The following is a 15,834-nucleotide window of genomic DNA, read 5'->3' on the forward strand; positions in this document are numbered from 1 at the left end:
GAAAGGGGTCTAGATAATCCATTTTCTCCAGAACCCTCTGGAGCTGTAATGCCACCACTTTCTCAACCACCTTCCCCAAAAAAGGGGAGGTGAGAGACTGGACGAAAATTATCCAGTACAGTAGGGTCCAGCAATGGTTTCTTGAGGAGGGGTTGTACCAGTGCCTCCTTAAAGGCAGTTGGGAACACCCCCTCCCTCAAGGATGTATTGACCATTGCCTGGACCCAGCCACATGTCACCTCCCAAGGTGACTTCATCATCCAGGAGGGACATGGGTCTAGATGACAAGTGGTGTCATTTACCGTCCTGAGGATCCTGTCCACTTCCTCGGGTCCAACAGGATCAAACTGTTCCCAGATAACATGATAAGTACACTCCCTTGGTATATCCACAGACCATGTGTCATGCTTGGAGTCTAACGTAGAGCGGATCCGAGCGATTTTTTCTTGCAGATGCTCTGAAAAATCCTCTGCATGGCTCTGTAGGTGGGTCACTGCATCCACCTTTCCCAAAAGGGATTGAGTAATTTTAAACAGGGCTGTTCAGCAGCATTCTGTAGACGCAATAAGGGAAGAGAAGTATTGGCACTTCACTGCTCTTATCGCCACCAGGTAGGCCTTAATAGCGGCTCTAACCAGTGTTCGGTCAGATTCAGTCTTCCTCCAGTGGCACTCTAGACGTCTCTTAGTCCACTTCAAAACCCTCAACTACTCCGTAAATCACGGGGAGCATCAGGTATGATGAGGCAAGAGAGGTCGCACAGGTGCGATCCTGTCCAAGGCCCCAGCCACATCCCTGGTCCAGGCGGTGGCCAGGGCCTCTGCTGGACAGTGCAGCAGATCATCGGGTATAATCCCCAGCTCCCTCTGAAACCCTACTGGGTCCATCAGTTGCTGGGGGCAGACCAATCAAATGGGTCCTGCATCCCTGCGGAGAGGGGTGGCATAAGAGAATCTCAGGGCCACCAGGGCATGATCTGACCATGACAATGGGGATAGCTGTAACTCTCCCATCAGGTCACATTGCCACTGCTCCGACAAGAAAACTAAGTCCGAGGTGAGGCCACTGTCTCGAGTCAGGTCCCGAATAATCTGAGTTAGGCCCATGGCTTCCATGGTAGCCATGAACTCCCAAGCTGCCTCTGAGGCACACCCCAGGGATGGCAGGTTGAAGTCCCCCAGAACCATAAGTCTGTGGAACTCCACTGCCAACCCTGAGACGGCCTCCAGCAGCTCAGACAGGGAGGTTGCCACACAGCAGGGAAGCTGGTACAGCAGCAACACTCCCAACCACTCTCGGGCACCCAACTTGAAAAACGGTCTCACAACTGGCAACTTGTGGAACAGGGCCCCTGAAGGCCACCAGAGACTCTGGTTGACAACTGCCATCCTCTTCCCCTGCCCTGGAGTCTCAGCTGGTACCATGCCCTAAACCCAGCCGGGCACATTTCCAAAAGGGGCACCCCCACTTCAGGGCCCAACCAGGTTTCGGTAATACATGCCAGGTCTGCCCCCTCCTCAGTGATCAAGTCAAGTATGAGGGGGGCTTTGTTGTTAACATTGAGTAGCAGCTGCCAGAGACCAGGGCCCCTATGGATCTGCTGACCAGGGCCTGGGTCTGAGCACAGAGGGCTGGAACACACCACCAGTAACAAACACTGGGGGCATCTTCCCCGTAGATGGCCCACCCTCTGGCTCCCACCATAGTGTCCCCTACCCATCACCACCTCAATGATATATGACCTGTCCTGCAACCCCCAGAGACATCCCTCAGCCCCACTCCTGAACTTCTGGAATCCCCAACTTGGAATAGAGGTCCCTCCATCCACTCACACAAACACAATTATCCACAGGGCAATGGCAGGCCCTCCAGCACACCAGCTCATGCTCTCGGCACCGTCCGGGCCCAGCCATCACCCACCCATTCACGCTTCAGTCATTCACTCTTCAGTCACAATGCTCCCTGTTCGGCCTCTCTCACTGGTCAGCCAGGGGCATCTCATTCACTCCCCCTCACCTCCTGCCTCTCACTCAGGAGGTGTGCGCTCTCCCACACCATCAGACACTACGAGACTTCCCTCCTTGTCTCTCACCCTAGGAGGGGGGCCTCATTCACACTGGAGGGGCCCCCACAGCTCTCCACCTCTTCCAGGCAGGTAGGAAGAGGATGGCCAAGATCTCCGTGCCAAGCCCGCTCCATGTCCCTGAGGTCTGTTATGCCGAGGCCTGTGCCCCTGGGTTTATCCTGGTCGGTCTATCGGTTTGCCATCTTGCTGGTTGTCGACCCACTCCACCAGGCTGGGCCTCCAAGTCCATTCTGCCAGCTCGCTGTGCTGCTGGCCCACTGAGCAGCCGCACCCACCATATATATATATGGATTTATTATTTATTTATTAAACAAATTTATAAGGCCACCCAACTCATGGTGACTCTGGGAGGCTTACAGAATTAAAAACCATAAAAACACAATACACACCCACAGTGGCAGCAAATACATTCATATCAGCCACTAGTTTGGATGACTTTACTTAAAAAGCTGGGGAAAAAATAAAAACTGTCTGTGTGTGTGTGTGTGGTGTGAGAAAAAGAAACATTTTTATCTAACAAAAACTAGCCAGTGCTACCTTTTGTTACAATTTTTCAGTTTTCCCAATTAGAAACTTGCAGAGATTTTTTTTTTTTTTCAGAGTTTAAATTAGCATTTCTCAGACTTGGCAACATTAAGATGTGTGGACTTCAACTCCCAGAATTGCCCAGCCAGCCATGTTTGAGAAATTCTGGCTGGGGAATTGTGGAGTTGAAGTCCATACATCTTAAAGTTGCTGAGGTTGAGAAACACTGAGCTAACCCAAAGCCAATGGGTGGACCCACCTTCCTCAAAGCCCCATTGGCCTGAGGTGAATATGAAATGCTTTCTCAGGGCAGAGTGACAGAGTCAGGTACCAATAGGTTCTTTGTTTTTACCCCATCCGTTTACTCACTGATAGCTAATTTCCATCTGCCACTTTATTTAGGAAGCTCCCATTTTTTCAGGCCCATTGCACAATGGGGTCCCCTTAAACTGGGATTGCTGAAAAAACTGTACAGGCACGGACAGAAACTTTCTTCCACATTATAAAGAGTGCACCACATAGAATATTGTGTTGTTAATTCATTCTAATGGTATATTGCTACAACTTTGTAAAACCTTTGAAACAAGAGCTTCATAATATGTAAAAGTATATTCACAGCACCTCTTTTCAAATGGCTAAAGCAGCTACATCCTTTTCCTGGCTCATGCAACTGCCTTAGAAGCTAATTCTGGCTGACTCAGAGTGTTTCTTTTTAAGCAGATGGAAGATCTTGGAAAAAAAACCCACACAGCTCCTTTAATGATTCAGGCTGTATCCACATGATCAAATCAGCTCTCTTGATGGGTTTGCACAGCTGTGCTTCATAATAAAAGTGTGCCCTGGACATAATTTATGAAGGAAAGTATTCTAAAAACTTTGTCAGATTTAACAAAGTTGGTTTAACAAAATTAGTAGGCAACCTTTTTCTTGATGCAGAATACACACGCACGCGTGCGCACACACACACACACACACACTAAGGAATGGGTGATCTCTTTTTGGTGTATATGTAGTTTGCATGTGCTCATTCATAAATTAATTCTCTCCTGTTTTTACGTTATTCTGGGGTTTGTTCTAAATATCAGTATGAACACTGATATTTAAATATTTATTTAAATAGGTTTTTGAACTTACTTCTATACAAATGCTCCTTATCCTACAAAATTCAGACATATCCTCTTATCTCTGAAACTTCCTGAGGATAAGGTAGATAAAGATGATAAAATTAGCACCAAAATTGTGGGCAACATATGTAGTGGATGCCTGTCTTCATTCCATGTATTCAAATGTATATAGTAAAACGCATTTGTGTAAAAGTTTAATTCCCATCCAGCATGGATAACAGGAAAGTTGACCTATTATTTCTATTTTTAAAGCCAAAACTCAGTAACTATATTATCTGAGTTATGGGGCTGTGATCATTTCTCTAAATTAAAATGATGTAAATGAACTTTCCTTCTCATTCAAGAAGTTCCCTAGTCTTTGATAGAGCAGAAAATGAGACCCCCATGTAGACTAAATGCCAACTGCAAGCTTTTAGATATATTGGCTGAACATTTAAATAACAAAATTTGAAAGTGTTTCATGAATAACTCACTTGAGAAAGTCCACATCAACATGAATTTCCTTGTTTCACAGGGTTCCAGCTTCAAGCCTAATAATTTCTCACACCCACATGTCAGCTTCATGGGAAATCACTACTCCTGATATGATTTTACTGAAAATGATGGGAACTACATCTCCCTGGACTAGCCATGCTGGTGATTAATGCCTGACTCCTGTCTGATCCATTGCTTTTTAGATATTAAGTTACACACATGTTCTAGAAAACAGTATCTGAACTCAGTAGGAACCAGGAAGTTCTTTTACGAAGAACGGAGGTGGAAGACTTGTTCTATAAAGCCTGCCTGAAACGCCCACTCAGCCCAGCTGCAGCCTATCTAACCTAACATCACAGCAGTGGCCATTTGCCCAGAAAGAGCATCAGCAGTTTCAGAGTGGAAGGAAGTTGGAAGACATCTACAGATATCTTGCCAAAGTGTCTAGGAGGCAATGTCGAGCACTATCATCATTATTCACTGCTGCTTCTTAGAAATAGTATCTCATATATATATATGTATAATGTATCTGTTAAAGCTCTTATAGATGATGGGCAGCTACCAATCTGAAGGAAATGTCCTGAAATATTTATCTTATTTTGAAAAAAAAAACTTTTGTCCAGCCTCCTGTATTCCAAATGGGTTGTTAACAGCTCTAATTAAAACCCAGCTCTCCCAGCACATGTGATGCAACACATGGATTAAATTAAATACAGGAAGAAGAATTCTTTCTTGCCATTAAGTCAATGCCAAAAACAGTACATTAAACTTGAATGGTTTCGATTTTGTTACTTTAAACTCGTTCCAGTAAGTTAAGCTCAGTATACGGATTTGGTACAGGAATGTAAAGGATAACTGAACCTTAAAAGAGAGAGAACTTCTGGCACTCAGCTGAATCAAAAGAAAGAATTTGCTGACCTCTATCCACACCAAGATCTGCTGCATTTGGTTTCATATTATATTTTCTGCAAGCCATTCTAGAATTTTGAATATAATCACATTTATTTAAAACAAATACATTATATGTGGCTTCATCTGCTCATTTGCAGCCATATGAAATATTCTGTAAGAAAAAAGCTCAAAATAACTTTATACTGGGAAAAATATGTTTGTATGTGGAAACAGATAGAAATCTTGAGATAAATAACGTATTTGAGAATTGTGGCATATTCCAAAAGGGCATTTAGATGCTAATCAGATTAGCTAGATAAAATATGCCTAGAACTGAAATCCCTCCCTCAGAAAAATCCCCTTGAACTCCTGTGTCTATGAATCAATTTCAGTTCAACCTAATTTGTTCATATTGAGAACTTCAAAGCAGAAGACAGTTAGCTGAAGACAATTGATTTGTCATGATAACTTGAAATGATTAAAGCAGTCTGAAGCACTGATATTTTTAAAACTTGATGTTTGTGGAACAAGATCAAAAGGGCCCAACTTGTATTAGGCCAAGAGTTGTCTCGGACAAAACAAATTCAAGAATCTCCTGTAAGTTGTGACTTACATCAACCTAAGGATGAAATTAAAAAATGAGAAAAAAGAAAACAAAATTCTTATCTTAAAGGGATTTCATACACAGACTAGTTAAACAAAAGTCAAGTAGACCTAAAATACAGGCTTTGTCAAGACTTTCACACCCTGTTGAAAGCATGAACTTTTAAAACAGACTATTCAATATTTGAGAGGGTGAAGGGTCACAGTTGGATCATGCATATTGTGTGAGGGACCATACTAAAAGAGTAGGAATGGACAAGACAAAGAAATGGATGAGGCAGGAAAAAAAATACATTTGATTTCATTTAATTTGGCTTTAGTCTGGCATTTTACTGGTATTCTAACCTTGGACCATTTTTCTAATCCCATTGCACATTATTCATGGGCAGAAAAAAGAATGCCTATAATCGAAGTCGGAATATACAGCAGCCTGTTTTAATTGTGCTAGATTTGGTAGCATTCCGTGATTCATTTTGCCTTATCCCCTTCATTTTATAGCCACTGATGTGTTGCTTGAACACAGATGGGCACTAACAGGTAATTCTGCTCTAATCCTTTATAAACCTTATACACCTTTGTGTACATATTAAACATTTTCTTAAATGGGACTGTCCAAGAAAGAGCTGAAATCTGAGGGTCCTTCAATGTTTATCAGGTGTTGTCAGTAAGCCATGTTGTGGGAAAGTTCTGGAATATTAAAAGGGTGCTATTGGGACCCTCATAACAAAAACTGCAGAGTTTCCATGAAAACTTCAAAAATGCAGCCAAATCAGGACAAGTACCAGCACTGAGTCATAATTGGTCTGAGTCAGAATAAATTTAGTCATAGCTGAATCCAATCAAATTTGAACCAAAACACTGGCTGGTTGATGATCCTGTAGACATAATTTAATCATTGTTTCTTTGAGATCTGGGCATTTTATGGCATGTAAAAGATCATAGGATTATAGTTTCTGCAATAGATCATGCTGAAGGGATATTAATTTCAATAGTTACAGAGGCAAAATATCAATAAGACAGCTGAGCATGAACATCTTAAAGTCAGTCATTACATTGGAAGGCTTATTAAATAAGCATATTAACTCAGGAAAAGTAAAAATCCCTCTGACTTCAGTAAATCCTATTTCCTAATAAACATGCTTAGGATTATTGCCTAAATGTGAGTTTCTGGGTTTGATCAACTGTTATTCATTCCTAACCAGGAAGGTGATATAAGAAATGTAAAACAATGAGAACCAGAGTGATATAGTGATTAAGGTGCTGGATTAGGACCAAAAGAAAGAGGTTCAACATTCCACAAATGTGGAAGCTCATTAGATGGTTTTGGCCTTATAATTTTCTGTTGATCCAACATCTATCACCGTGTTGCTGTTGTGAAGATATATTTGGAGGAGGGAGCACTATATGTGCTACCTTGAGCTGATGGAGGAAATGCAGGACTTAAATATAACGAATACATGAAGAATAAATGAAGGAAATATGCCACAAATTTTCCTGGGAACAAGTCTGGTAGTTCTGCCCAAAAGAATGATGAAGTCTAACATGACTATCTAATGAAGAAACATCACCTATTCCATGAGCATTTCTGGAGGCACCAGGGAAGGAAAGAAAAGCCTCTATGGAAAGTGCCACAGCTCTTGCAAGCACAAATAAATCTCCCAATAAATTCATACTAAATTCATACTAAAAAAATGCAACCTTAATCCACCCTATTGAATATGAAAAATACAACTTCATATTTGGGGGAAAATGCCAGGCTCCAAACAGATCCTGTTTATTGGAGTTTCAAATTCCAAATACAATATCAAATAAGATTTACAATCTTTCTGAATAATGAGAAAATAATTTCTGATCATATAGTCCCCAGCCCAACGAGGCGACAGTTTTCTTGAAGTAAAGCATATTCCTTTATTGTTTTTGTTTTCACTGATTGAAGATATGGGACTTAAGTGTTATGTTGTTGATATTACTTTTTAAAACAAGGATTTTTTTAAGGATCAAGTGTAAAGAAAAAAATGCTTCAATATTCCTATAGACTTCTGCTGTTCCTTAGGGAAATAAAGTATGTGGTTTGGGAAAAATCACCTAACAGACTGCTTCCTGTTGCTTGTAAGGACAGACAAATCAGTTTCATTTCAGTGATGTTGCTGTCACATGTATTCAGTTATAAGCCAGTTTTATCCAATTTCAACATCCAAGGATTCTTCTAACTGAAAAGCCTGCAGAAGAACTGCATTAATTTTATGTGCAATTTTCTCAATAAAATCCACATGTAGGCAGATTTTATATGCAGCATATTCTAATTAAACCGTCAACAATATATACATATTTGCAATCACGTTTATATAAGATATTTGACCTAAAATTGCATTGCAAATTTTGGGCAGTCCAAAATCCAAAAGACAGCTGTCTTTTGAGAATCGTAAATTGTAGCAGCCAAATTAAATTCTCTCCCATTGTTAGTTGTTTGCATTTAAGGTACTCTGTTTTCAGCTGATTCTTACCATTGAACTTTAACTGATGTTTAAATAGGTAAATCAAACTATACAACAGCTAGAGTAACGGTGAGGGCAGTTGCAATCTTTACTGTATGTTAACAGGAATTCTTCAGACATAAATATGAAAGATAGAGCATGATGATGAATGCGAGCAGGCTGGAACTGATTAGCATAACTAAATACAGAGTGCAAGATGTGTTTTGCCGGTTGAAGTGAATAGGAAAAGCATAGCATTCTGCTGGCATGGAACACTCTGTAGAAGCACATCAAACAAGAGTAACTGAATACTGTGTCAGCCCCAAGCCTTAATAGACAGAGTGAGAGACTTACAGTACCATAAGGTCTCAGCTGGGCCCTATCTCTGTCTCTGTCTTTCTCTTTCTTTCTCTCTCAATCCTGATCCTTTAGCCTGTTTCTTGAACTCAAAAAACAAACCAAACCATATTGTAAAATACAACACAGGCTAAATCTTAGTTTTACTGAAAAAGGTCATTCCAAAACTAGCTTCATATTTTTCTATAGGTTTGACTGAGTTAAATATAGTCAATACTGAAGTCATAGTCCTGTGCAGAATTAACTTTGGTGTAAGTTCCATCAGACTCATCAATGAGGATTAAACACTACATCAAGCTATGTGTGGATTTATTAAACAAGCATAGGCATCTGGGATAAATTTCAGCGATGTGAAAATGATAAAACATTGTGTTGTGCCTTAACATCACAACACAAGCCTTGGCCTTTCATGTTTGCATCTCAATATCAGATACCTATGAGAACATGTCAGAACCAAACCTACCATATTGTACAATAGGTAGATTCACTTGCTGGGACATACTTCCAAGTATTAGACATTCGATTCAGTTGCATGTTCCCATACCAAGCCTTGTGTAACTAAGCTAAACAAGGCTTTCAATTTAATTGTACTGGGCCAAAATACAAAATCCAAGCTAGTTGTCGGTTGTTCATAGAAAATTACACTAAATATTCTTTTCAACATGTGTCAGGCCTTATTAGATTATAAATGCCTTTTCACATTCAGTAAATGTATACAGTAAGTTATATTTTAACCAATTGTTTCATAACTTTTAAATGTACTTATGTATCCACTGATGGTCACGGATTCATAGACCAGAACTATACGTCCCAGGTATCTAACCCCTTGTTCCACTGATGTATATGTGGTGAATTCATTATTCAGGACTAATAGTAATTTAAAAAGAAAACAATAGAGAATTGTGTTTTCAGAAAGAAGTGGCAAACTAATATTATAATAGCAAAATAGCCATTAATTGCTAGAGGTACCAAATATTGAATTATACTACACGTATAAGAAAAAAAAAAGAGTAATGACCACTCATGGTAACAGGCTCTTGGTTCAACAGGCTCTTGGTTCATATATAACAATATATAATACCAAGATAAATGGTTAGTATTCATAGTTATTCTCTTCCCACGTACATATTTCTCCATGTTCCCTTTTCCTTTTGTCATTCTGAGCTATATCTACATCTTTTTTTAATCTGTTCAATAGGTTCCAATTCTCAGAGACTGCCTGGACAAGTCCCTGCAGTTTTCTTGGCAAGGTTTTTCAGAAGTGGTTTGCCATTGCCTTCTTCCTAGGGCTGAGTGTGTGTGACAGGCCCAAGGTCATCCAGCTGGCTTTGTGCCTAAGGTGAGACTAGAACTCCAAATCTACATTAAGGACCTACTAATAAATCCTTTCTTCCCAAGGAACCCTAGGAATGTTCATAACTGTACAAGTTCTGTTGCATTGTGTTCTCTAACACAAGCTTCTTTAGAGTAGCACAGTTAAGCTGGTACCTAGCCTGTCCTACACCATTTTCTCCAACCTTGTTTACAAAAGGGTATGTAATTTCTAGTTCTACATTTCTTATGCTTTCATCTAGACAGTAATGCATAACAGAAAGAAGCACCACAAAAGAAACACATAAAAGAACATGCAGGAATTATACAGATCTCAGCTGTTGGTACATGCAATTAAATGAAAACAAAAATTGCCATTGACCCCAAGCAAACATTCAAAATCCATAGAGGCTATAGCTTTATTTAGCTAACTAGGGTTTTAGAAAATAGTTGCAAACTTAGCGGATGGTCAGGTTGGTACCTAAACAAATAATTCACAGGATTATAAAGCATGAGATTAATTAACAGACATATGGAAAACTTTAGAGTTTCTCATTTTACTTGAAATGTGTTTTGGATTTCTTCACACTTCCTGATGTGTGTCTTTCATGTGCCAAAAATACTTTTACTTGAAATTTTTACAAAATGTAGCTTTTGATTATTAAGTATCAATGTAGGATGAAGCCTTTTCTATATATTTTGAACATCTATATTGCTTCTTTACCATTAAACATTCAAAATGGGTTCCTTGATTATCTCAAACTCATTAGGAAATTACTATGGCAAATATTTAACCTGCCATGAGATTTTCACCTTCTCCCAAAATTGAACAAATATTTTTGTGGGTATCTGTTTGACTCCAATGGCCACAGTGGAAAGGACTGTCAGGACCTGGTTGAAAAGATAGAGTTATTTCATGATGGCTTTGAGAAGTATGTAAATCATTGACAGAACTTGTAGGAAACAGGAAACAAAGCAACTCATTTCAATAATAATATTCCTGTTTTAAACTAAAGTTATGGAGGTGGAGACACTACTTTTCATTCAAGCCTTATAAATGTGAGGTAAGTGTGGATTTAGATTTGGAAAGCAGGTAAAGTTCTTTATCTTTCTGCATTAAAGTGATTCTTGCACTTGTCTGATCCTGAATAATATAGCAATAAAAGTGTAGTAAATCCTGAATAATATGGCATTAAAAGTGTAGTAAAGAAAGATATCCTTCATCAGCAGTCTAAAGCCTAAACATCCCCACTGTGCACAATTGTCTTCATATTGCAGAGTTAACCATTCAGAGGACAGAAGAGTGTCCATAAAGCCTTCTTTGGCTAGCAAGATAGGTGGTGAGAATTGCACTATCTGCAGGAGGAGTAAGGAGTACAAAATGACAATGCAAAGTTTGTGACTTACTGTACATATTTGTCTATAACATCAGGATACAAGTACAAAAGTGTGGAGTTTGCATCGTGACATTACTATGTGAGCCAGCTGCAAATGTCTATGGACACATTCTTTCTCAAAGTGATGTGAAAGACTCAGGATTATCGGAGCTAATGGCCAATACATGTGGAAGGTACCAAGTTGAAAAGTCTAAAGTGGAGGCTGCAGCCAAATGGTCATTTGTCATTAATAACTATCTGTCAAAAGTTTTATTAGCCCTCTGCAGCCAACCATGAATGGGGTTAAATACACATAATATAATTCAAATACATGTCACTCAACTTGACAGCCTTTCTCATGATTGTAAATGCCTTAGCATAATTTTAAAGCAACCATTCATTGGGCAGAGTGGCAGAACATCTTAAAAATAAAGGTTACAAATCCAAATAAGCTACTGATGAAGATCCAATTTAAGGAGAGGTGTGATGGTATAGCAGTGAGATAGGAAGGTTCTATGTTCATCTAAGAAACCAAATCTACAATCAATTACAATCCATAGGAATATATTTGTGGGCTACTTGTGAGTTTCTTATAGCATTTAGTTAGGTGTTGTGACAATGAAATGCTTTCCCCATACACATACACACCCAAAAAGGCTTTTGATGAGATCCAGTACAATTAGTCTTATCAGAACTCTGAAGAAAGAACCATGCCAAAGCAAATTAGAGAGCTTTATCCTGGGAAATGTTGATAGAGAACTGCTGAAAAAAAGAGTAGAAAAAAAAAAAATTAACAAATTGGCCACAGTTGCTTATCCAGGATTTGGATTTAATGGCAACCAGTCAGCAGTGACAAAGCAGAATATTTAGAAATGTCTTCCCAAGCATTCCAGAGGAATTTTGTCTAATTTACTAGTTCCACAAAATTTAACAGAATCATAGAATATAAGGTTGGAAAGCACCCTGGAGATCATCTAGCTGAAATCCCTGCCCACTGCAAGAATTCACTACTACAGCACCTCTGACAGATGGCCATAGCTGGCCATCTGGAGACCTCCAGAGCAGAAAGTCCATCACTTCTAGAGGCAGCCTTTTCCATTTTTAAACAACTCTTATGAGTAGGAGATTTTTCATAATGTTCCACTATGATTTACTTCCTTGTAATTTAAACCCATTGTTTCTTGTCTTGTCTGATGGAACAACATTGAATAATTCAGTTCTCTCTCTTTTCAAGACATATATAATAAACCTGCTCTCCTTGGAGTAATTGCTTTTTTCTTTTATATATATTTCCTGTGGTTCGTTGTAATGATTTCATTCATGTTTTTAAGTATGATTCAACTCCAAGGCTTTTCTAACAAAGAAGCAAAATATTAATCTCTAATTAACATGATTTCAAGCACTATTTTCATACCTGTAAGTTGTAAATTTAATTATCCCTGGCTTATTTTAATTTTTTATTACCTTTTTATACCTCTAGTCCTCTGGACAAATTTGAGGACATTTATTCATTTTATCCTCAGAACAACACCTTTATGAGGCATGTTGAATTGAGAGATAGCGACTAATACAAAATCACTTAATGATCCTGTTTGTGCAACACACTCAACAGACTCATAGGTGTGATGGTTTAACATTTCTTGTGAGCATACAAATTAGATCAGTTGATCATTCAATTAATCTTAATTCCAGCTGTGCCATCACTGATATTTTGTGTTCTGGCAGGACATATTTTAAAAAATGGAAGAAGAAAGGAAATACAAGACTACAGATTGTTGTTAAGAATAAAAAAGATGGCTGAGGGACAGCTAACTTATTTATCCTGGTTTATGGAGGGAACTATGGATCAGCTCTTCAGCAAAGGATCATTACATTGTCGTGGTGCTGGAGCTTGAGCACCTCAATGATGCCATGAGCTAAACCGTGAAGGGCCACCCAAGATGGGAAGGTCATGACAGAGAGGTCAGACTAAATGCGATCCCCGGGGAAGGTCATGGCAACCCACCCCAGTATTCTTGCTGTGAAAACTCAATGGATCAGTACAACCAGAGATATCTCGGTATACCATCAGAAGATGAGACCCCCAGGTCGGAAGATGGTCAAAATGCTACTGGGGAGGAACGGAGGATGAGTTCAACTAGCCCCAGACGTGATGACGCAGCTAGCTCAAAGCCAAAAGGACAGCTAGCGGCCGACGGTGCTGGTGGTGAACGGCGAATCCAATGTTCTAAGGATCAACACACCATTGGAACCTGGAATGTAAGAGCCAGGCAAATTGGATGTGGCTATTGGTGAGATGTCAAGATTGAAGATAGACATTTTGGGTGTCAGTGAACTGAAATGGACTGGAATGGGCCACTTCACATCAAATGACCACCAGATCTACTACTGTGGACAAGAGGGCCACAGAAGAAATGGAGTAGCCTTCATAATTAATAGTAAAGTGGCTAAAGCAGTGCTTGGATACAATCCAAAAAACGATAGAATGATCTCAATTTGAATTCAGGGCAAGCCATCTAACATCACAGTGATCCAAATATACGCCCCGACCATAGATGCTGAAGAAGCTGAAGTAGGCAGTTCTATGAGGATCTGCAGCACCTACTGGACAACACGCCTAAAAGAGATGTTATTTTCATCACGGGAGACTGGCATGCTAAGGTGGGCAGTCAAATGACACCTCGAATTACAGGTAAGCATGGCCTGGGAGAACAAAATGAAGCAGGACATAGGCTGATAGAATTTTGCCAAGACAACTCACTCTGCATAACAAACACCCTCTTCCAGCAACCTAAGAGACGGCTTTATACATGGACTTCATCAGATGGACAACACCGAAATCAGATTGACTACATCCTTTGCAGCCAAAGGTGGCGGACATCTATACAGTCGGTAAAAACAAGACCTGGAGCTGACTGTAGTTCAGATCACGAACTTCTTCTTGCACAATTTAGGATCAGACTAAAGAGATTAGGGAAGACCCACAGATCAGCTAGATATGAGCTCACTAATATTCCTAAGGAATATGCAGTGGAGGTGAAGAATAGATTTAAGGGACTGGACTTAGTAGATAGGGTCCTGGAAGAACTATGGACAGAAGTTGGCAACATTTTTCAGGAGGTGGCTACAAAATACATCCCAAAGAAAGAGAAAACCAAGAAGGCAAAATGGCTGTCTGCTGAGACACTAGAAGTAGCCCAAGAAAGAAGGAAAGCAAAAGGCAACAGTGATAGGGGGAGATATGCCCAATTAAAGGCAAAATTCCAGAGGTTAGCCAGAAGAGATAAGGAATTATTTTTAAACAAGCAATGCATGGAAGTGGAAATAGGAAGGACAAGAGACCTCTTCCAGAAAATTAGAACCATTGGAGGTAAATTCCAGGCCAAAATGGGTATGATCAAAAACAAAGATGGCAAGGACCTAACAGAAGAAGAAGAGATCAAGAAAAGGTGGCAAGAATATACGGAAGACCTGTATAGGAAGGATAACAATATCGGGGATAGCTTTGACGATGTGGTCAGTGAGCTAGAGCCAGACATCCTGAAGAGTGAGGTAGAATGGGCCTTAAGAAGCATTGGTAATAACAAGGCAGCAGGAGATGACGGCATCCCAGCTGAACTGTTCAAAATCTTGCAAGATGATGCTGTCAAGGAATGCATGCTATATGCCAGCAAATTTGGAAAACACAAGAATGGCCATCAGACTGGAAAAAAATCAACTTATATCCCCATACCAAAAAAAGGAAACACTAAAGAATGTTCAAACTATTGAACAGTGGCACTCATTTCACATGCCAGTAAGGTAATGCTCAAGATCCTGCAAGGTAGACTTCAGCAATTCATGGAGCGAGAATTGCCAGATGTACAAGCTGGGTTTAGAAAAGGCAGAGGAACTAGGGACCAAATTGCCAATATCTGCTGGCTAATGGAAAAAGCCAGGGAGTTTCAGAAAAATATCTATTTCTGTTTTATTGACTATTCTAAAGCCTTTGACTGTGTGGACCATAACAAATTGTGGCAAGTTCTTAGCGGTATGGGGATACCAAGTCATCTTGTATGCCTCCTGAAGAATCTGTATAACAACCAAGTAGCAACAGTAAGAACAGACCACGGAACAACGGACTGGTTTAAGATTGGGAAAGGAGTACGGCCGGGCTGTATACTCTCACCCTACCTATTCAACTTGTACGCAGAACAAATCATGCGATGTGCTGGGCTTGAGGAATCCAAGGCTGGAGTTAAAATCACTGGAAGAAACATTAACAATCTCAGATATGCAGATGATACCACTTTGATGGCTGAAAGCGAAGAGGAACTGAGGAGCCTTATGATGAAGGTGAAAGAAGAAAGTGCAAAAGCTGGCTTGCAGCTAAACCTCAAAAAAACCAAGATTATGGCAACCAGCTTAATTGATAACTGGCAAATAGAGGGAGAAAATGTAGAAGCAGTGAAAGACTTTGTATTCCTAGGTGCGAAGATTACTGCAGATGCTGACTGCAGTCAGGAAATCAGAAGACGCTTAATCCTTGGGAGAAGAGCAATGACAAATCTCGATAAAATAGTTAAGAGCAGAGACATCACACTGACAACAAAGGTCCGCATAGTTAAAGCAAT

This window comes from Candoia aspera, chromosome 5, assembly GCF_035149785.1.
Source record: "Candoia aspera isolate rCanAsp1 chromosome 5, rCanAsp1.hap2, whole genome shotgun sequence".
Lineage (NCBI taxonomy): Eukaryota > Metazoa > Chordata > Lepidosauria > Squamata > Boidae > Candoia > Candoia aspera.